Source organism: Pelodiscus sinensis, chromosome 2, assembly GCF_049634645.1.
Source record: "Pelodiscus sinensis isolate JC-2024 chromosome 2, ASM4963464v1, whole genome shotgun sequence".
In the NCBI taxonomy this organism is placed as follows: Eukaryota; Metazoa; Chordata; order Testudines; family Trionychidae; genus Pelodiscus; species Pelodiscus sinensis.
In genome coordinates, this window is record NC_134712.1 from 98,171,145 (window position 1) to 98,192,436 (window position 21,292).

General features: G+C 44.3%; 1 long non-coding RNA gene across 2 annotated transcripts in view; it reads left to right on the top strand.

The window, feature by feature from the left end:
• LOC142827141 (uncharacterized) overlaps positions 1 to 21,292 on the top strand; it is an 86,104-nt gene that overhangs the window by 50,460 nt on the left and 14,352 nt on the right. Inside the window, exons 1-4 of one of the 2 annotated variants that reach the window (XR_012901595.1) lie at positions 1,542 to 1,683; positions 6,745 to 6,801; positions 8,761 to 8,906; positions 17,227 to 17,428. This is a non-coding gene — a long non-coding RNA (uncharacterized LOC142827141). Of the gene's footprint in view, positions 1 to 1,541; positions 1,684 to 6,744; positions 6,802 to 8,760; positions 8,907 to 14,234; positions 15,069 to 17,226; positions 17,429 to 21,292 lie in introns of those variants that run through there. The other variant, XR_012901594.1, reaches the window with a different exon arrangement.

The window sequence follows — 21,292 nt, forward strand, 5'->3', positions numbered from 1 at the left end:
TGTACTCCTCAAAATGCACTTAAAAAAATGAGGAGTACAGGATCTTTTGAAACGGGGCACTTCTGTCTAAACTGCCGTTTTTTTTCAAAAAAGCCCTATTTCGAAAAAAGCGGTGGCTGCCATTATGCAAATGAAGAGCAGGAAATTCAAATCACGGTTTCATTTGCAATATCGACATGCCTGATTTACATCCCTTTGCCGAAAAAGGAATGTAGTCTAGACATGGCCAAAAGTGCTCCCAGACCATTTGTTGTTTTTTAAATGTAGCCTGTACAGACTAACTTGGCTACTCCCTGAAGCTACTAAAAGTTAGAGCGGAAGAATGGAATCTGTTAGTGATTATGTCATTCTGTTGGATAACAACAGAACTCAACAACAATGAAGAATGCTGAATTAACTTTAGAGTTGGATGAAGATTGTAAAAGCATTACAGAAGATAGGATGAGATAAACAGATCCTGGGAATCACCAAATTGTACTCTGTGTTTTGGTCAAATTATTGAGTTCAAATTAGTCCCCAAATTTTAAAACTAAAGTAAAAAAGTTGCACAGTTTACTTTGTTTTTAAACAAGGAATTGTTATATAAGTTATCTATCACTTATAAGCATTTTGTAACCAGTCAATTCAAGGAGAGAACAATGATCAGTATGTAAAGAGCCTTTTACTACTCTTATGGCAATTAAAATACTGAATGAATGCTATTGCTATGAAGTCTGTTTCAGATCATGTTAAAACACATTCAGTTCAGAGTGTTATGACATTGTTATTTAAAGGCTGGGAAGTACTTTCAGTATAAAAGAGGAATCAACTGAAGTTCTCATTCAGTAAATGCTTTCTTGTTATGGTTATTCAACCACATAGTTATACACTGCATACCTCCTTTTATTTTTTTAAAAGAAGATTGCTTTAATATTAATTTGTGTTCACCGCAACACTTACAATCATTTCAAAGGAGTGTATTTTTCTGTCATTTTACCTAATGTATTCTAAACAATTGCTATCCAGACACATCAATTTCCTGACCAGAAGTGATTAACACATAGCTCAGTGGTCCCCAACCTTTAGAGGCTGCCGGGCACCAGGGGGTGTGGCCATTCGCCTGCTGGACGGCAGAGGGCAGGGAGACATGCAAGCCCGGAGCTGGCCCTCCCCCCATAGCTGCGTGCTCGGGGGCGGGGATCCCCCGCAAGCGCCGCGCGCCCGGGGCCGGCGCACCCTCCAAATGGCACGCGCCCGGGGCCGGCGCCCCCCCCAAAGTGCCGTGCGCCCGGGGCTGGCGTCCCCCCCCAAGTGCCGCGCGTCCCCTCCAAATGCCATGCGCCCGGGTCCAGCGGCCCCCCCCAAGCGCCCGGAGCTAGTAGCCCCCCACCCCAAGCGCCGCGTGCCCGGGGCGCGAGCGGCCAATTCGCAGCACTCCCAGGGCCGGCGCTTACCATGCGCCTGGGCCGGCTCCGGCACAGCACATGCACCACGTGCCCGGGATCAGGCCAACCCCGAGCACTTGGCGGGCGCACACAAATGGCCCCGCGGGCGCCATGGCGCTTGCGGGCACCGTGTTGGGGACCACTGGCATAGCTCATCCCCCCTAACTTTCTCGCTCAATAATGAAATTTACAAAATCAGAAGATTCAAGATGGAGGCAGAGAGTCATTGTAGCCATCTGTCATTTGAGTTTCAGATATTGTAAGTATATACAAAAGTGGACCGGTCCAAAACGTGAAAGCCTAAAATTGGTCATTAAAATGGAAGCTTAACCAAAATGAGGTTATTGCTTCCCATAATATCTAAAATAGCTAGATTATGCCTTTCTGAAGTGTACAGCTGGCAAAACTGATATAGCTAATTTTAATTGAGTTCACTTTCAGTTAAGACTATTATCTTAACCATCATTTACATGGGACAAAAGGATGAGGGAAGAATATATTACTTCCCGAGTTATTTTTTTCCACTGACCCTACTTTCCTCACAGCCCATTATTAATTTTCAGACATGAATTGATTTTATTGTTAATCATTATGGCTTTGTGTTGCAAAGTGTCTGGAATCATTGTTATATCTTTATATGTACATAATTAAAGACTACTGACTTTTAATAATGCAGTAAATGTCTTCAGTGATAGAGAAAGGCTAAACATAATTTTTTATTGAAATAAAAGTCTTTAGCCCTGGAGCCCTAAATGAATTTTGGCAATGAAGATTAATAGGGGCACTCAAGAAAAGGATTGCTCAAATCTGTTTCTCATGAAATCTCTTCTAAACTGTCATTTTAAATATTTCAAGATTAGTCTTTGTGAATTGCCTTTGCAGGAAAAAAAAAAGGATACCATGGACCATAACAATATTCTGAGTTTTATATAGGCATCATATAATACGGCCACCATCAACCGACATATGATGAAAGTTACGAAGGACTTGTGGAAGTGCTCTTTTACTTTCACATTTCTGGGCTGTTTTTCATCTCCCACACTACAGGAAATTTAAAGGAAGTTCCACCAACAAACATAGTCCTTATTTATGTCAAGTAGTCCCATTGGTTTCAATACTCAGTAATAAATACAGGCAGTCCCCGAGTTACGCGGATCCGACTTATGTCGGATCCGCAGTTACGAACGGGGTTCCTCTCCCTGGTCTCCAGCAGACCAGGGAGAGGAAGCAAAGCGGCGGAACACGTGGGCAGCTGACAGGGCTGTCCGCTGCCCATGCGCTCCGAGGCTTGGCTCTGCTTTGCCCTCCCCCTCCCCCTGGTCTGCAGACCAGGGGGAGGGGGGGGGCAAAGCAGAGCCAAGCCGCGGAGCGCCCGGCCAGCTGACAGCCCAGACGCTTCTGGGCTGTCAGCTGATCGCGCGCTCCGCGGCTTGGCTCTGTTTGGCTCTGCTTTGCCCCCCCCCCTTCCCCTGGTCTGCAGACCAGGGGGAGGGGGGGGGCAAAGCAGAGCAAAGCCGCAGAGCACGCAGGCAGCGGACAGCCCAGACGCGTCTGGGCTGTCCGCTGCCCGCGTGTTCCGCCACTTTGCTCCCCGTCCCCCTGGTCTGCAGACCAGGGGGACGGGGAGCAAAGCAGAGCAAAGCCACGGAGCCCGAGGGCAGCAGGACAGCCACGGCGCATCTGGGCTGTCCCGCTGCCCCCGTGCTCCACGGCTTTGCTCCAGACACCTGTGGTACAGCAGCTGGGGCGCTGCCAGTTGGTCCCGTAGCGCCACTCTGGGCGTTACTGGACCAACCGGGCAGCACCCCAGCTGTTCTGCCCCAGGCGTCCTGATTCAGCCACTGCTGGTCAGATTCAGCAGCAGCTGAATCAGGACGCCTGGGGCAGAGCAGCTTGGGTGCTGCTGGGTTGGTCCAGTAGCGCCGAGGAGCGGCGGCACTACTGGACCAACCCAGCAGCACCCCAGCTGCTCTGCCCCAGGCGTCCCCAAGTCAGCTGCTGCTGAAACTGACCAGTGGCTGACTACAGGAAGCTCCTGCCCCGGGCTTCCTGGAATCAGCCGCTGATTAGTTTCAGCAGCAGCTGACTTGGGGATGCCTGGGGTTCTTAAGTTGAATCTGTATGTAAGTCAGAACTGGCGTCCAGATTCAGCCGCTGTTGAAACTGATCAGTTTCAGCAGCGGCTGAATCTGGACGCCAGTTCCGACTTACATACAGATTCAACTTAAGAACAAACCTACAGTCCCTATCTTGTACGTAACCCGGGGACTGCCTGTACTGTGCACAAACATTTTAAACTTTTCTTGATTAAGTCACTTACATTGCACTAGATTTTACCAAAATTGTGCTAGTCCTGGGTGACTCAGAATAACTGTTGTCATTAAACTCTACTTGACAGTTAAGTTAAAATGTGTCCCTGTCATTCTAAGGAAGAAACCATGTGTAGTCTGTAATTCAGCAAAATACTTAAGCATGTGCTTGAGCCCATTACAGTTAAGCATGTGTTTAGAAGATGATGTGCTTAGCAGGGCTATAGTTAAGCAGATGCTTAAGAATTTAGCAGAATTAAGGCTGAACCCCAATTCAAGTATACTTAAAGCCAGGGTTGAATTTGGCCCCATACTGGAGATTGCATTATCTTATGCCAAGATATTTAGGATCCATTATATGCCTTTGTTAAAGGAAGTTTTATCCTTTTTCTTTTTTGAGCTGAGCCTACTATTTGCCCACTTAACGGATTATCTTTCATATGTCACTCAAACAAACAATAATCTTTTAAATAAGCACAGTGGCCAATTTACTAGCAGCCAATTTACTGTGGAAAATTTTGAACAGTTCATATTTATTTGTTAATGATAATTTTGCCCACGATGTGCATGAATTTTTGGATATAGGGTTTAGCTTAAAGTTATATGATTAAATTGAGCCTTGGTTTTAGTGGTATAAATCCCATTGAGCTCAATAGATTTGAGTTCCAGTTCTCCAGAGACGAATTTGGCATACTATGACGACATTTGTGGAAGGAAGAAAATGAGTAAAGCATGAGGAATATATTTAGATGTAACAAAAACCTTTAAAATTACTATGAAGAACAGATGGAATAAAAGTAATGAATTAACCAATGTCACTTTATTCCCAGTATATTTATATACTCTCACTTATGCCTGACAGTTCAGTATCGTTACATTTTTCATTATTTAATAATTCAAGGTTTCACTGAGATAAATATGCATAAATTCAGGAGATGCCTAAGCTCTGATTTTCATGAATCAGCTGGGTATTTGTCATCCTGTTAGCAGTAATTTTAGCTGGCCTCGTAAATGGAGTGTCTAAAATAGCTTGGGTGGCCACAGTTGTTATAGTTTCCTCTTAATTCCACCATTCTGCAGTTTATGATTAGCATAAATGTTACAAATATAAGTTTTAGGATCCAGTTTGGCACCAAAATCATTAGAATAACACTGTTCTGAAAGCAGAATTTGGCCCATTTTCTTAAGATATTTGAATAACTTAAAGTGTTATATTAACCACAACCAATAAAGGCCCTCTTGATCTCACAGTCCACTAAAACAGGCTTAATCCTATAATCATAGAATAATAGAACTAAAAGGAATCTCGAGAAGTCATCAAGTCCAATCTGCTGCACTCATAGGAGGACTAAGCACCATGTAGATCAGAGGTGGGCAATAATTTTTGGCCAGGGGCCACTTAAAAAATGTTTATGGGCGGGACCTAATCCAGAAGGGGCAGGGCCAGAATGCTTCTGGGCTTCCCCACCCCCAGACCATAATTGGTGGGGGAGCCCCTTTGTCTCCCCTTCCCACTAGGTGCCCATGCCCCTGGCAGGGCGGGAAAAGGCTTCACACACTCCCCCGCTGCCAGGCCCTGATTGGCCTGGGGCAGGAGGAGCGCGTAAAGTCTCCTCCCTCCCTACCCCCACCCTGCAAGGAGCACGCGGCACTTCAAAGTGCTACCTGCTGCTTGCAGGGCGGGAAGAGACGTCATGTGCTCCCCCGCCCCCAAACCTTAATTGGCCTTGAGATGGGGGAAGCTGTGGAAAGCTACTCTGGCACAGGGCGAGAGCACGGCACTTTGAAGTGCGGTGCGCTTCTCGCTGGGCAGGGGAGAGGGGGGAGGAAACTTTGCACAGCTCCCCTGCCCCAAGGCCAATCGGGGGGGGGGCAGGGGAGCTCGTGTTATCTTCAAAGCGCTGCATGCTGCTCACAGGGCTGGAGGAAGCTTTGTGCACACCCCAACCCCCAGGCCCTAATTGGCCTGGGGGCTGGGTGAGCAGCAGGGCCTCCACGGTCTGGATCAATCTGCTTGGCGGGCCGCAGAGGTCCTTTTGCCCACCCCGATCTATATCATACCTGATAGATGTTTGTCTAACTTGCTATTTGAAATCTCCAATAATGGAGATTCTACAATCTCCCTAGGCAATTTATTTTGGTATTTAACCACCCTGACAGTTAGGAATTTTTTCTAATGTCCAAACTAAACCTCCCTTGCTCCAGTTAAAGTCCATTGCTTTGTCCCGTCCTCAGCAATTAAGGAGAATAATTTTTCTCTCTCCTCCTTGTAATAACCTCTTAGGTACTTGAAAGCTATAATACCCTCTCTGTCTTCTCTTTTCTAAACTAAACAAACTCAATTCTTTCAGCCTTCCCTCATGGGCTAGGTTTTTTGGACCTTTAATTATTTTGTTCTCCAGACCTTCTCCAATTTGTCCATTTTTCCTGAAATGTGGATCCTGAAACTGGACACAATACTCTACCTGAGGCCTATTCATCATGAAGTAGAGCAGAACTACTTCTTCTGTCTTGCTTACAATACTCCTGTTAATGCATCCAAGAATGACATTTAGTTTTTTTAGCAACAGTGTCACACCTTGATTCACGTTTAGCTTGTGGTCCACTATGACTCCTAGATCCGCCTTCCTAGGAAGTCATTTCCATTAAAAAGATCTGATGACCACAATCATACTCAAGTCATTGTTGCCTATCAGTTATGTCACTTGATACCTAAATTCCTTTTTCTCACTGTAACATATTCTTCTAATTCTAAGTGTGCACATTACTTTTGTCTTTCAAAGTTAAGGTCTCTATCTATGGCCCTTACTAGATACATTGTCTTAATGGGAAATGAGGGTATGTCCCAGAAGGTTCTGAGTGTCCCAGGAGGTTCTGAGTGTCTGTAAAAGTGGATCACTAATGAACTAGTATGTGCAATGGGACTGACTCTCAGAATCTAATTGTTGATGAAGTCTGTACAATTTTTCCGAAAATTGGACCCTAACGGGCGACTTGTGTTCTTTTCACAGCTCAGCAAATTTAAGCCAGCATCTAGAAGGAGGAATAAGTGACACATCCACTGAGTGGTGAGTTACTAGAGGAAGTATTTTGTTCCAAAAGCAGGTAGATTTGCTTTCCCCTGATTAATTTAGCAATTTGAACAACAAAATCCTGAAGACACAGATTTTTTTTCCTCTTCAGGGTTCAAAAACGAAATGTTTAGACAACTGCAGATGTTTGCCACTTAACAGGAAAATTTATTTAAAACAGTTCATATGTCTTCCCCAAAATGCTATTTCTCAAGATACTACAAGCCCTTTACCATCTGTCCTGAGTTTGAGTATGAAGATTTCAAATCCCACAGGTACCAAAATCAGCCAGCAAAAATGTCAAGGCAATTAGAATTTATTTAATTGAACTCCAGTTCAATAGTCACCATGCAGGTGTGAAAACTATAAGCATTTAAATAAAGCAGTGATTTTGTGTTTGATTCTCCTTCCATTCAAATTGATCAAAAATTCACCAGTACAAATTTCAGCCTGTTGCCTGTTTTGCAACGTAGGCAGAAGTCTAATAAACATAGTACTTTTACATGCAAAATCTTTCATGCCTATGTAGATACACAGCCACCTTTGCTGATGTAAATGGGCGTTACTTCAATAACTTGTGTGGGGTTTTACCCACTTTCATTACAGTGAATTTGACCCACTGTTATGGCAGCATGTTCTGTTATTTTTTCAGTTTGGTCTGAACAGGGAGAAGGTTGTTCAATTGCTAGCTCATGTTGATATTTCAGGATTTTACTGAACAACTGATCTGAAAGTGTTCCCCAGAATGTATTCTTAAGGCAACCCTAGAATTTTCTTTTTCTCTCAGGACACTACGAAGCCATAATAAAAGTGATTTGTTCCTTGATCTGTTTTGCTGCTTTGCTAAATATTGTACTTCCATGTTCTATTTTTTTAATTTCGGGTTGGAGATAGTGTCAATAGGATAAAACACTAATGATAGCTAATGCTCTCATCTTTAAGAGCTGATGTCACAGGTCAGCCAAGGCTTAGCAAAAGAGACAGAGAAAAGGCTGCTGTTAGCTACCAGGCTACACAAGAACTAGTCGTTTACAAATCTTTCTGTATGAGGAAGGACTGATTCCTAGGGTGACCATATTTCCCAAAGAAAAAAAAATGGACACTCCCAGCCGCGCGTCCAAGGACCCCCTGATGCAAGGTTCTTGGCCATTGTTGGAACCTTGCATCCCCCACTCTGTCCATGAGGCTGTTGTCCATCCCTGGAATCCTGCCCCCACCAGGAAGAATGCTGCCTCCCCTTAATTCAGTTTCCCTCTCTGGGGTGGGCTGACATCTCCATTTACCCCGTGTACCACATCCCACTTTTTTGAAATGAAAAAAAAAAAAGTGGGCATTGTCCCCTTGGCAAGAGGAAACTGATGTCAGCAAGAGGACATGGGACAAATGCCCCTTTTGAACAAGCAAACAAAGCCAAAATTACGACAGCTGGGATAGGGCTTTAAAAAAAGAAGGAAGAAGAAGAAGAAGACTGTCATGGCTGAAATGGGACATATGGTCACCCTACTAGTTTCCCCCTGCCACCTCAGACTGACTCCCACCCCAGGGCCAGAGATTAGGCACATTAGTGATAAAAGTATATTGCTTGAAAGAGAACTTCTTTGGCAATGGAGAAATACGTCTACAGAAAAGCTTAAACCTCTTCAAAGGAAAATAAGATGAGAACTAAACTCTTCAGATTGAGCACTTGTTAGATTAAAACACTTCCCTGTCAGAGTGACTAACAAAATAGTTTCCAAGGTCCTGAGCCTGCAAACACTTATGTACATGTGTCACTGTACTACTCTGAATAGTGCTGTTGAAATCAATGGGGTCACTCATGGTTGTACAGTTAAGCAGGTACATAAGTGTTTTGTAAAGCTTACAAACAACCTCCGCTGTATTGTATTGTATTTAAAATGTGTGTGGTGGGAGAGAATCACTATTGCTCAATTAGGATTAAAAAACTTCTCATAATAGGTTTTGGAATGATTGAAAAAGAAAAAATTGTTTGAGAAGATCAAAACGGTGAACAGGCTGAGTGAAGTAATATCTTTTATTGAACCAACTTCTGTTGGTGAGACAAGATTCCAAGCTTACACAAAGCTCTCTGCAATTGAAATAAGGTATCCAGACATCTTTGTATTTACTTCCACTTTGTAAATATGGTGAAAGGAGAGCTCATAAATAAGAGCAGAGAACCAATTTACAACAACCCCTGTTATTGTAGTTTGAGACTTGTCCAGAAAGGAATATTGCCTACCTATATGGCTCTCTTAGTTTCAGAAAACTTCACAGTCTTCACTGAGAGGGTGTTCTCATTGGCTCTGGTAGTTCTGCTCCTCATGAGAAGTAAGGGAAGTCAATAGGAGCATGTGCTCCTGCCAACTTCCCATTGTATGGATGGTGCCAAAACATGATTTAAGATACTTCGACTTCAGCTACATAATTAACATAGTTGGAGCTCGTATCTTACGTTGTCTTTCTCCTTTCGTGTAGCCCTGGCCCAAGTGTGACTTCTAGCACTCATTTCCATAGTGTCCAGTCATCAAGAGGGAGAAAAAACAAATAGGAGTGTCTTACTGGTTTATTTACTTTATTCTTACAAAAAATGGTTGGTTGTGCCAGGAAATTTCTTCAAAGAAAGTTAGCATTTGTCTTTTTGACCCTATATTTTTAGAACTTTAAAAATGATTTTTTTGTATTATAAAACAATTGAAGAAACAGATTGTCACAATTCAAAATATTAGGGTTTGGGAAAACAAATACTCTGGTGCTTTCTTGGAATTTCCCATATTTTATTTACACTTTCCTTGCTTTCGTTTTCAAAGTGTAATTGCCAAAGACAACAAAGGAGATATAACATCAAATCATGCTGATATAGAAGATATGTTGAGGGTCTTCAGAGGGCTAGATGTAAACATTCTTATGTGGGAGAATGCTACTGCATAAAAAACAATTCATAAGCATGGAAAGGACCAAGTTCAATCCTCAGGAAACAGCAATCACATTCCTCATATTATAAAATCATTAAAGGTGGTATGATTTTCAGCTATTGAATTTCTATAGAATATCAAAGCATCAACTCACAGATCTTAAAACAGTCTTGTGAAAGATTTTCTGCTGCTTTACTAAATTACAATGATAACATTATTCCAATTAGTTTCACATCCTATGTTTAAAAGCAGTTTGTCTCAGATATTCCCCTTTCTAATAGTGTTATAATCAATAAAATGATTGTTAGTATTACATTAAAATTGAAAATGTAAGGAGACTAAAGATTCAAGAAATACAAACAAAGACAAACGCACAACTTATCCACATAAACATTATACAGTAAACTTCCGATAATCCAGCACCTTTAGGACCCAGGAGGTGCCGGATTATCAGATATGACGGACTATCGGAAGGGGGGGGGAGCTATGAGAGGTCTGGGGTGGGGAGGGAGGGATGTCACCCGAGACCCCTCATAGCCCCCCCCTTCCAATAGTCCGGCTCTGCCCCAGGTGTCCCCATTCAGCTGCTGCTGGTCAGTTTCAGCAGCGGCTGAATCGGGGATGCCTGGGGCAGAGCAGCTGGGGTGCTGCTGGGTTGGTCCCGTAGTGCTGCCCCTTGGGGCTGTGGGACCAACCCGGCAGCACCCCAGCTGCTCTGCCCCAGGCGTCCAATTCAGCCACTGCTGAAACTGACCAGCGGCTGACCAGAATCAGCTGCTGGTCAGTTTCAGCAGTGGCTGACTTGGGGATGCCTGAGGTAGAGCAGCTGGGGTGTTGCCGGGTTGGTCCCACAGCCCCGAGGGGCAGCATTATGGGACCAACCCGGCAGCACCCTAGCTGCTCTGCCCCCGGCTTCCCCGATTCAGCTGCTGGTCAGTTTCAGCAGCGGCTGAATCGGGGAAGCCGGGCGCAGAGCAGGTCCAATTGTCCGGCAGCCAGAGCACTTCTGGGTTCATGATGGTGCCAGACCATCAGGAGTACCGGAGCATTGGATGCCGGACCAATGGAGTTTTACTGTACGGCTACGTCTACACTGGCCCCTTCTTCGGAATAGCCATGCCAATTTAGAACTTTGGAATAGGGAAATGCGCGGGCGATTTAAATATCCCCCGCGGGATTTAAATAAACATGGCCGCCGCTTTTTTCCAGCTTGGGGAAAAGCCGGAAAAGTGTCCAGACTGGCGCGATCCTCCGGAATAAGCCCTATTCCGGAGGATCTCTTATTCCTACTTGCAAGCAGTGGACGTGGTATACTAAAGTTTAGGTGAGGCATTTGATATGGTCTTGCATGATATTCTTATCAATAAACTAGGCAAATACAACTTAGATGGGGCCACTATAAGGTGGATGCATAATTGGCTGGATAAACATTCTCAGAGTAGTTATCAACAGTTCACAATCCTGCTGGAAAGGTATAACACATGGGATTCCGCAGGGGTCGGTTTTGGGACTGGTTCTGTTTAATATCTTCATCAACGATATAGATACTGGCATAGAGAGTACGCTTATTAAGTTTGCAGATGATACCAAGCTGGAAGGGGTTGCAACTGCTTTGGAGGACAGGGTCATAATTCAAAATGATCTGGATAAATTGGAGAAATGGTCTGAGGTAAACAGGATGAAGTTTATAAGGACAAATGCAAAGTGCTCCACTTAGGAAGGAACAATCAGTTTCACACATGCAGAATGGGAAGCGACTGTCTAGGAAGGAGTACGGCAGAAAGGTATCTAGGGGTTATAGTGGACCACCAAGCTGAATATGAGTCAGCAGTGTGATGCTGTTGCAAAAAAAGCAAACATGATTCTAGGATGCATTAACAGGTATGTTGTAAGCAAGACATGAGAAGTCATTCTTCTGCTCTATTCTGTGCTGAGTAGGCCTCAATTTGAGTATTGAGTCCAGTTCTGGGCACCACATTTCAAGAAAGATGGAGAAATTGGAGAAGGTCCAGAGAAGAGCAACAAGAATGATTAAAGGTCTAGAGAACATAACCTATGAAGGAAGACTGAAAGAATTGGGCTTGATTAGTTTGGAAAGGAGAAGACTGAGAGGGGACATGATACCTGAAAACTGCTATCTAAAAGGGTGTCATGCGGAGGAGGGAGAAAAATTGTTTTTCCTGGCCTCTGAGGATAGAGCAAGAAGCAATTGATTTAAACTGCAGCAAGGGAGGTTTAGGCTGGACATTAGGAAAAAGTTCCCAACTGTCAAGGTGGTTAAACACTGGAATGAATTGCCTAGGGAGTTTGTGGAATCTCCATCTCTGGAGATGTTTAAGAGTAGGTTGGATAGATGTCTGTCAAGGATGGTCTAGACAGTACTGGGTCCTGCCATGAGAGCAGGGGACTCGACTTGATGACCTCTTGAGGTCCCTTCCAGTCCTAATATTCTATGATTCAATGAAAGTTTTATTCTAACACTCCCAAACTCTAGAGTGTTCAAAATCCAGATTTGCATTTTTCAGTTTCATTTTATCACTGTCAAGGGTATTTTTTAATAAGTTTTGTTGAAAAGCTTACACAGGGAATGTATTGAAGCTAGATTCATTTTGATCTGGATTCGAGGATCCGAAAAACTGCACTGTTCTGCTTCATTTTAAGACATGAAGATTCTATGTGTGATGTCAGAGAAAGGCAGATAAACAAGAAACTGTGAAACAATAATTCTCCTCCTGTGAGTCACTGCAGTGAATATCCATTTACCAACATGTCTCCATTAGTGACATTTCTTAAAAGCCCCCTGAAAAGTGCTTTTGTTTAAAAAAAAAAAAAAGCAAAAAAAAGCAGCGCCATTTCTTTCATTTTAAGAAGAGGACTGTTGAAAGCTTTGGTAGTTCAGGTTAAGGAACTTAATGATGAAAACCTTAGGGGACACATTGGTGTTAATCCTCCATAGTAGACAAAATAGCCTAGGAAAATTGTTGTATTAGTTCACTATTCACTTGATTAGTAGCTTTTAGTTCTTTCAGCCTTGTAAAGGAAGGAGCAGCTTTTTGATGGTTTGGTTAGCAGTGAACAGTAGAAAGATATAGTTTCAGGGAATATCCCAAGGAACAAGCTATCAAATAGATTGTTTGATTTTTGAGAGCTCTGAGTCACAACAGCAAAGGTAAGCAGAAGATTAATATTTTATTAAAAGGTTTAGAAAATATTTGCTCTAAGTTAATTATGGCGGCACCAATTCCAACTGTACAATGAATGTTGAACTGAGGTTTGCATTGAAATGAGGGATAAGATAATTACAGCTGGATTGTTCCCTGCTGTACCATTGATGCATAAAGGAAAGAAAGGAAGAAGAGGTTTAAGAAAGCATCAACTTTTTGTATTTCCACAAAAAATACACAATAAAAAGTCTCCAACTCCAGGGACTGGTAATTCCAGTAGGGAAGAAATGGAGCTATGACCTTATACCAACTACACTTTGACTAGGAGAGTGAGCTATGCATGCTGGGAAACAAGCTGCACCTCCTTCAGGAGACTTACTAGCAGGTGAATTCTTGTATCCCGAGAAACTTATATGGGCAGAATTCTTCTGTTAACTCCGTCTGGATTGGTGTGGCTCCACACCTCACCAAACACAGTGATACACCTGATAGATACAATTGCATGCTCATTAAGCATGAAATTTATCATGTCATGTAAGTTTAAGGTTATTTTATGCACTTATTAAAACAATAGTGTCAATAGGGTTTCCAATTAATTGTAGAGGAGTTCTTCACTGATATTGAAAATTGTACCTTTGCAGTTTTTAAAGTCAATGCCTTTTAACCATAAGGATGAGCTATTGCATATTTTCCAAGAAATATAGATTAATTCCAATTTTCAGAGTAACAAACTGACTGTCAGTAAACTTCTTGTTATCTGTCTTTAATAGACTGATCATCCAAACTCTGGTTTTATATTGATATATATATATAGGCTTACTGAGTTTAAACAATTTCTTTTTATTACTTCAAAACAAGGACCTGATTTACTACCTCATTCCCTGTTTTAAAGTTGGAGGATGGTTGGAGCGGGGAGTATGTGTGTGGGGAGGGTTGGAGATGCAGAAGTGTGCGTAGAGAGAAATTTAGTAAAGATTTGACTGCTGCTTATTTTTCCATATCTACACATTGGTTACATGTAGCAATTAGCAAATCCACTCAACTTATTTTAAGGGATATCTTCGATACAGAAAATAATAATGCCAATAATTAACATATAAACTCAGGCCCTTTCTTTGAAGTAATTAAAAGCAATTGTTAAAAGTCAGAAGCCCTACTTTAGACCCCACATTGGGGGCGGGGAGGGGGCTATTACTCATATGAATAGTCTTCAGGGAAACAAATCTTTCTGCTGAAATCCATAGGAATATATGTGTGAGTAAAGATGACTGGTATAGGAAACTGTTGGCAGAATAAGGCCCAAAGCTTTTTTGATTTTTTTTGTCACTTTCAACACTTTTTTTCCCATCCACAGGACTGTTGGGGCTCCCTCTGGTGGCTAACTGAACAAAAACATTTATTTTTGCTGAAGGATGACCATTGTATGGATAAGGTATTAGACCTTGAGTGCTAAGGACTGAAACTTTGCTGGGGTTACTTTACCATTAAAATAATTAGGAACTGATTCAATGTGAAAATACAGGGGAAAATTAAAACCTCAACCTCATGTAGTCTGGTTTTCTTTATTTTACTTTTATCATACTATGGTCCCTGATTTAAAATTGAAAAATGAGAGTGAAAGCTAGACGATACATCATGTTAGGTTGTATATTATATGGGTGAATTCCTTATATAGGTAATCTGTGTAATAATTCCAGAATATTTAGTGGCCAGATTACTCCCCAGGCAAAGCTCTTGTTAAATGGATAGAAATTATGAAATGTATGTACATGTATTATGTCAGACTACTGTAGCTAAAGCTGCACTATGGATTCCAATATAACTCCTGTTTTCCATTTCTCATAATTTTCTGAAAATCTTATCTTGTGTATTAAGATTTGTCATTATTGGTAAATTTTGGGGAAGGTTTGAGGTGTGTGTATGCTAAAAATATTTAGGCTTTAATCAAACAAGTTATTGAGCTCAATACATGATTAACTGAGTGAAATGTGTTGGCTTGGGGTACACAAAAGGCCAGATTAGATCAGTGAGATCAGAACTAGATCAGTTCTCAAACTTTTTGGCCTCTATACAAACCTTTCTGTGGACTACCAGTTGCTAATGGAAATTTGGCATTAATTATATAATTACACCCAAGCCATTTTGCTAGTGCTGCAGCAAGGGAGAATGGTTTAATTTAACCTATAAGAAAGGAAATATTAATTGAAATTATTAAACAGTTTAAGTGCTTTAACTTTCTTGTGTTAGTTTATCAAACTTAATTTTAAATAAAGTAAAATATTAATTTATGTCCAACACACAAGGTTCCCATGTTTTCTTTATTTATGGCAGAGGTGGGTGTAGGGGAGCCTGGACTACCCTGCTTTGGCAATAAATGGTGATGTCTGCCTAAAAGCAAACCCAGGCCTGACTCAAGTCTGGTGCAAATAAGCACACAGGCAAGGCCTGAGAGGAAGGAATGTTTTGAATAACAATGCAGATTAAGCATGGTGCACGAGACCATGTCAAGAACGCACGAAAAGCAACCTTATACCGGTACTTCTGTTTCTGATAAGCAAAAAGTACAAACGTAGCCATGAAACTGTCAACGATGCACATAGTTAGGTAGCATTTTTGGGGGGGATGTATCCCAAATAGAGGTATTTGGCATTTTACGTATCCTACACAATAAGTAATCAATTGGTAAATTAGAACAACCAAGTGTCTCTATTATAAAGTTGGGCTTAGTCAGAACAACAGGCCCTTCACACTGGCGACCTATTGCATGGCGTTCCATTGTGTGGGAAGAAAAGGAACCATGCCATCACTCTTTCACTTTCAAATATTCTGGAGCAATTTGGCTATGATTTGATTAAGTTATGACCATTTGAAAGCCACATTCTGTATGTACAGTATGTATTTGGATTTTTTTTTTGCTAAACTCAGAAAATGAACATGTGCAAGACTAAATTAGCAGTATTGTGTAGTGAAAAGTATTTTGAAGGTATAATGAGCTAAGTGACTTAAGTGATGCACAAACCTTGTGGTGGTACTCTACCCTACTCATTGTTAAATTCTCTGTTTCTACATATGTATTTAAACAAGGAATACAAGGCTTAAATATGTTGCTGATTTAACAGTCTTGGTGTATAAAAGCTATAGCTTACTGTTTTATTCCTTCTCTCACTTGTAAATCTTGTAATTTTTCACATTCAGATGAGGAGGAGAAAAAATAAACAGTGACTCAAACTACAAGGCAAGGTGTTGCAATGACTAGTCTAAGACTTTATCCCACTATGAGCTGGTGTAGAATATATAAAGAAATATGTTCACTTTAACTACTGATCATTCTATCATATAGATAATGGGTTGTGTGTGTGTTTCCTCTATAGTCCCATTTGCTCTTCCTAATTTCTAGTGGGCTTGACAATAACTTCCTAGGCCATATCTACACTAGGCAATTATTTCAAGTTTACCAAGTTTAACTTCTGGGCACATGATTTTACAAGTGTGAAGTTCCGTGTCCTCCCTACAGGGGAGAATTGAATGTAGCCCCAGGTAGCATGTCCACAGTAACAGAGCCTGCCTCCGATTCAGAGCCCCAGAAAGCACTCTAGGAAGCTGTGGGTGGCCTCCCGGAGGCCAATTAGTTTGAATTAGCAGCACTGGAGCATCTACACTAACATTATTTTGGACTTACAAGTTGAGAATAGCCTTGCTCCTCGTGAATAGCAGGACTACAGAGTTTGAATTCCACAGTCCCTTATTTCAGAATAACAGGTTGGTAGTGTGGATGCATCACATAGAAAACTGACTTGGGGGGGGGGGAGTCTAATTTTGGACTACGGACAGGTCCTAAAGCAGGGGTTGGCAACCCCTGGCATGAGTGCCACAAGCAGCATGAGAGCTGATTTCCTGTGACACATGGAGTGGGAGCTCAGACCTGCCCTTCCCCTCCACACAGTCAGGGGCTCATGCTGTGGCTCCAGCTTCCTGCTGGGGGTGAGGGGTGGGATAGGCACATGCAGGGGCTGCCCCTGCCCAGCGTGCATGTGTAGCTCCTGGGAGCTAGGGGTTAACTTCCTCCTTACTGGCTTCAGGCTTCTTGCCTCAGGTGTGGGCGGGGCTGGGCCTGCTCTGCAGAGCCGGGATTGGGCAGCTGACACACGTAGTGCGCTGGGCTTCTCCCCATGGGCTGTGTGCGGGATTGGGGAGCCCCTTTCCAAGCACGCCTCTGAGTCCAGCCGGTAGGGATGCCAGATGGTTTCAACAAAAATACCGGACACACTTGACATTACATCACAATCTACATTACATCTTTAGAAAATACTGAACTTTTATATTTTCTCAATTTGTTTCCTGAACAGAAAGCTCAAATACTGGATGTTCCGGTTCAAAACTGGACACCTGGCAACCCTACCGGCTGGGCTGGAACCAGCCCTAGACAGCCCCAGGCTCTGCCTGCCCTGGAACCACAGCCTGCAGGCAAAGGGCTGGGCTGGGCAGAGAAGAGACTCTACCCTCCCCTCTCCCCCCGCCTCTCCTTGCCCCAGTGCTGCTGCCCTGCTGGTAAGTGTGCTGGGGGCATAGGGATATGGGGGCAGGAGGGGAGGGGCATGGGGCAATGCAGGGAATCAGGCTGCGAGGGCAGGATGGGAGGGGGCAAGGGTTGCACTGAGGGGCATGAAGTGATGTAGGGGATCAGGCTGGGGGAGATCATGGGGCTGAGGGGAGTGAGGCTGAAGCAGAGGGAAGATGTGAGGGGGATACAGTTTTACTTTGCAGAAGCTGCACTTTCCTTTACTCCCCACTTCTTTGTCTCCCTCCTCAGCTAGCTATTTGGCGCATTCTCACCCTCTCACCTTTTCTGCATTACTCCCCCAACTCCCCACCCCACACCCTCTCCTGCCACCAAACTCCCTTCCAGACTCTGCCCTCCTCACCCAGTCCTGCATCCCTATCCCACTCACTGGCTGCCCTGTCCTGCACTCACTGGCTGCCCTGTCCCTCATTTTTATTCCCACCCCAGAGCTTAAGGGGATTCACAAAATCCACTAATGCTGGAACCCTAGAAAAGTAAATCTGGCCTATGGGAAGCCCTGAACCTCATCCTCCCTGTCCCTTCCCCTCACCTCGTGGGGGCTAGAGTGCCAGAAAAGTGAGGTGTTTTAGCTGAGGGCCACATCAGTGAGGGTTGGAGGTTTTTGGAGGAGTTTTTTGCTTCCCACTTGTGTGGGCCCCAATTGATTTTTTTCTGTAGGTCAGTGGCCTCTTCCAACCCAAAAAAGGCTCCCCATGCCTGCTGTAAATAAAGAAAACATTGAAACCTTGTGTTTACATTTAAAATGAAGTTAGATAAGCTAACATGAGAGAGTTAAAATCCTTAATCTGTTTAATAATTTAAATTAAACTGTTCTCCCCAGCTGCAGCACTAGCAAAATGGTTTGGGCATAATTATGTAATTAACAGTGAGTTTCCATTAACAACTGCTAGTCCGCGGAAAGGTTTGCACAGATGGTCCACAGAGCACACAGTGGAGAGAGCCCCTCTCCCCTCCCGGGAGAGTGGTACAGCCCAGGGCAGGAGGGTTAAATCTTGGGACACCACTTTGGAAAGGTTGCTGACCCCTGCCCTATAGGAATATCCACAGGAGAACAGAGGGATCATGAAGCTCTTCAGAATCACCTCTTCTTCCCCAGAGAGAAGTAGTTAAAAGAGTGAGGCCATCTGAAATCATTTTATCATGGGTTTTGTTTCCTGTAACTTTGCATTTGGTAACAGGGATTGGGTGGGGTCTGCTGGAGTGTCATTCTCCTTCATTACTGGCTGGCAGCCTCTTTCTACAAGATGGCTACGTCTAGACTGGCCACATAAGACGGAATAGGTATGCAAAGCAGGCAAGTCAGAATAGGGAAATCCACGGGGGATTTAAATATCCCCCGCGGGATTTAAATAAACATGGCCGCCGCTTTTTTCCGGCTTGGGGAAAAGCCGGAAAAGAGCGTCTAGACTGGCGCGATCCTCCGGAATAAAGCCCTTTTCCAGAGGATCTCTTATTCCTACTTGCAATAAGAGATCCTCTGGAAAAGGGCTTTATTCCGGAGGATCGCGCCAGTCTAGATGCTCTTTTCCGACTTTTCCCCAAGCCGGAAAAAAAGCGGTGGCCATGTTTATTTAAATCCCGCGGGGGATATTTAAATCCCCCGTGGATTTCCCTATTCTGACTTGCCTGCTTTGCATGCCTATTCCGTCTTATGTGGCCAATCTAGACGTAACCGATGGGTATGGAACCTTTTCTGATACCATTAGAGATGGCAAGCTAACTAGTGTTTCAAGTTGAAGTCCTAAAATTATTTGAAGCTGATGGCTCAGTGTGGGCCTATTACTTGTAACAAGCTTCATCAGTAACTATTTATTTAAGGAAGAAAAAGCTTCATAAAAGTAACTGACTGTATTGAGCGCTTTATTGAGAAGAAAATTGACTACTCCTAGTAGTTTTCCTGTGCATGCTAAATTATTTCTGTTTTCAAGGGCAAGGCTAAATTGGTATTTTTATGCAGTGTGTATAACAAAGGTGTCAAACGCAAAGATTCTAAATTAAATTACAGTCCATTGGCCGAGATAAATTCAGGACTTTATAGTCTCTCAATTTGCCATTGATATCAACAGAAGTTGAAGGATGACTGTGCAATTCCTTTAACTACACTTATATTTATTCAACTTATGCTTATGATCAGATTAGTATCACTCAATACATATTGGTCCCCATTAAGCCTACCGTTATTTCTATCTGTTGTTTCGCTTTCTTCATGAGCCTCTGTTTGTCTCTCCCTCTTCTCTTACAAAGAGAACAAGGAGTCCTGTGGCACGTCAGACAAACAGAACTCCTTGTTTTTGCAGATACAGATTAATATGGCTACCCCCTGAGGGTACGTCTACACTACAACGTTAATTCGAACTAACTTAGTTCGAATTAGTTAATTCGAACTAAGCTAATTCGAATTAAAGGATCCAGACTAAAAAACTAGTTCGAATTAGCATTTCGCTAATTCGAACTAGCATGTCCACATTAAGTGGACCCTGAACCGGGCTTAAGGATGGCCAGAAGCAGTGCCGGCAAGGCATCAGAGGAGGACTTACAGCGTGGAGATGCTGTCTCAGGCTACCCGAGGGCTGTGCTTAAAGGAACCCGACCCCCACCCGGACAGACAGTTCTCAGGGGTGCCCCGCTTGCAAAGCAGTCCTGGCTTGGATTGCCCGGAGTGCCCACACTTGGCACATCACAGCACTAGGACATCAGCCCGGCTGCACTTGCCACAGGCTGCCATCTGGGGAGAGGGGACAATTGGGGGGCTGCAGGAGAGCTTCCACCCCAAGGAGCCTGCAGAGCCAGCCCAGTCCTCCCCAGCGGGGGCTCGTGCCCCATTCCTCCCTCACCTCCTTCCACTTACCCTTCCCTAGCCCCCCTTCCTGATGTACAAAATAAAGGACACATGTGGTCAAAAATAGAAACTCTCTTTACTGAACAAAACTGGGGGAAACTGGGAAAAGGAGGTGGGAGAGGGGAAGAGAGGCTGGGAGAGGAGAGGGGGAAAACTGGGAGGAGGGAGCTGGAAGGGGGAAGCAAGGGAAAGGAGGGGGGTGGGGAAACTCAAGGATCAGGGGTGGGGGTCTCGCTGGGCCAACCGCCTCCCAGCATGGGGAGGGAGGGGGCCTCGGCGTCCCTGGAGGGATGGGGTGGAGGGTGCGGAGGTTGAGGTGGGGGGTGTGGACATTGAGGAAGAGGGTGTGGAGGTTGAGGAGGAAGAGGTGGGAGGGGGGGCAGGAGTGGGAGGAGGGACAGCAGTTGGGGGGGCAGCAGGCGCAGGACCAGCACGGGGCACCATGCTCTGCAGCAGGAGCTGCAGGTTTGTGCTCAGCCCTCGGACCTCGTGGCAGAGCTGCAGGTCTTCTCGCATTCAGGCCTGCAGTGTGCAGTGCACGGCTCGCAGGGCCCCCAGGTGCTGGCCCCAATACGCCTGCTCCGTGGTGGTGGTCCGGAGCAGGCCACGGGTGCGGGAGCATGTCCCGGGCGGGGTGATGCGCCCTGCACGAGCAGCTGGTGCAGCTGTAGAGAAAGAAGAGAAGTGGTCAGTTCTCCCTGGGGACGCAGAGGATGATGCCCAGCCCCCTCCCCCACCCCGCAACTTGAGGGTGACCATGTCCTGCACCGTCAGAGCCGCTGTGCTTGTACAGAGGCCATAGTCAGGATGTCTGGCTCTCCCCGGGACTGGGAGCTGCCCCAAGACCTCACCCATGTCCCTGTGCCATGTATAGTGTGGCCGGGGCGGGGGGGGAGAGGGGGACATCTCCCCGCCTCCGTGTAGAGGGGACATGTGAAGGGAAAGCATCCTGCTGGGTCCCGCCCCGGGGTCGGGAGCATGTCAGGTCTCT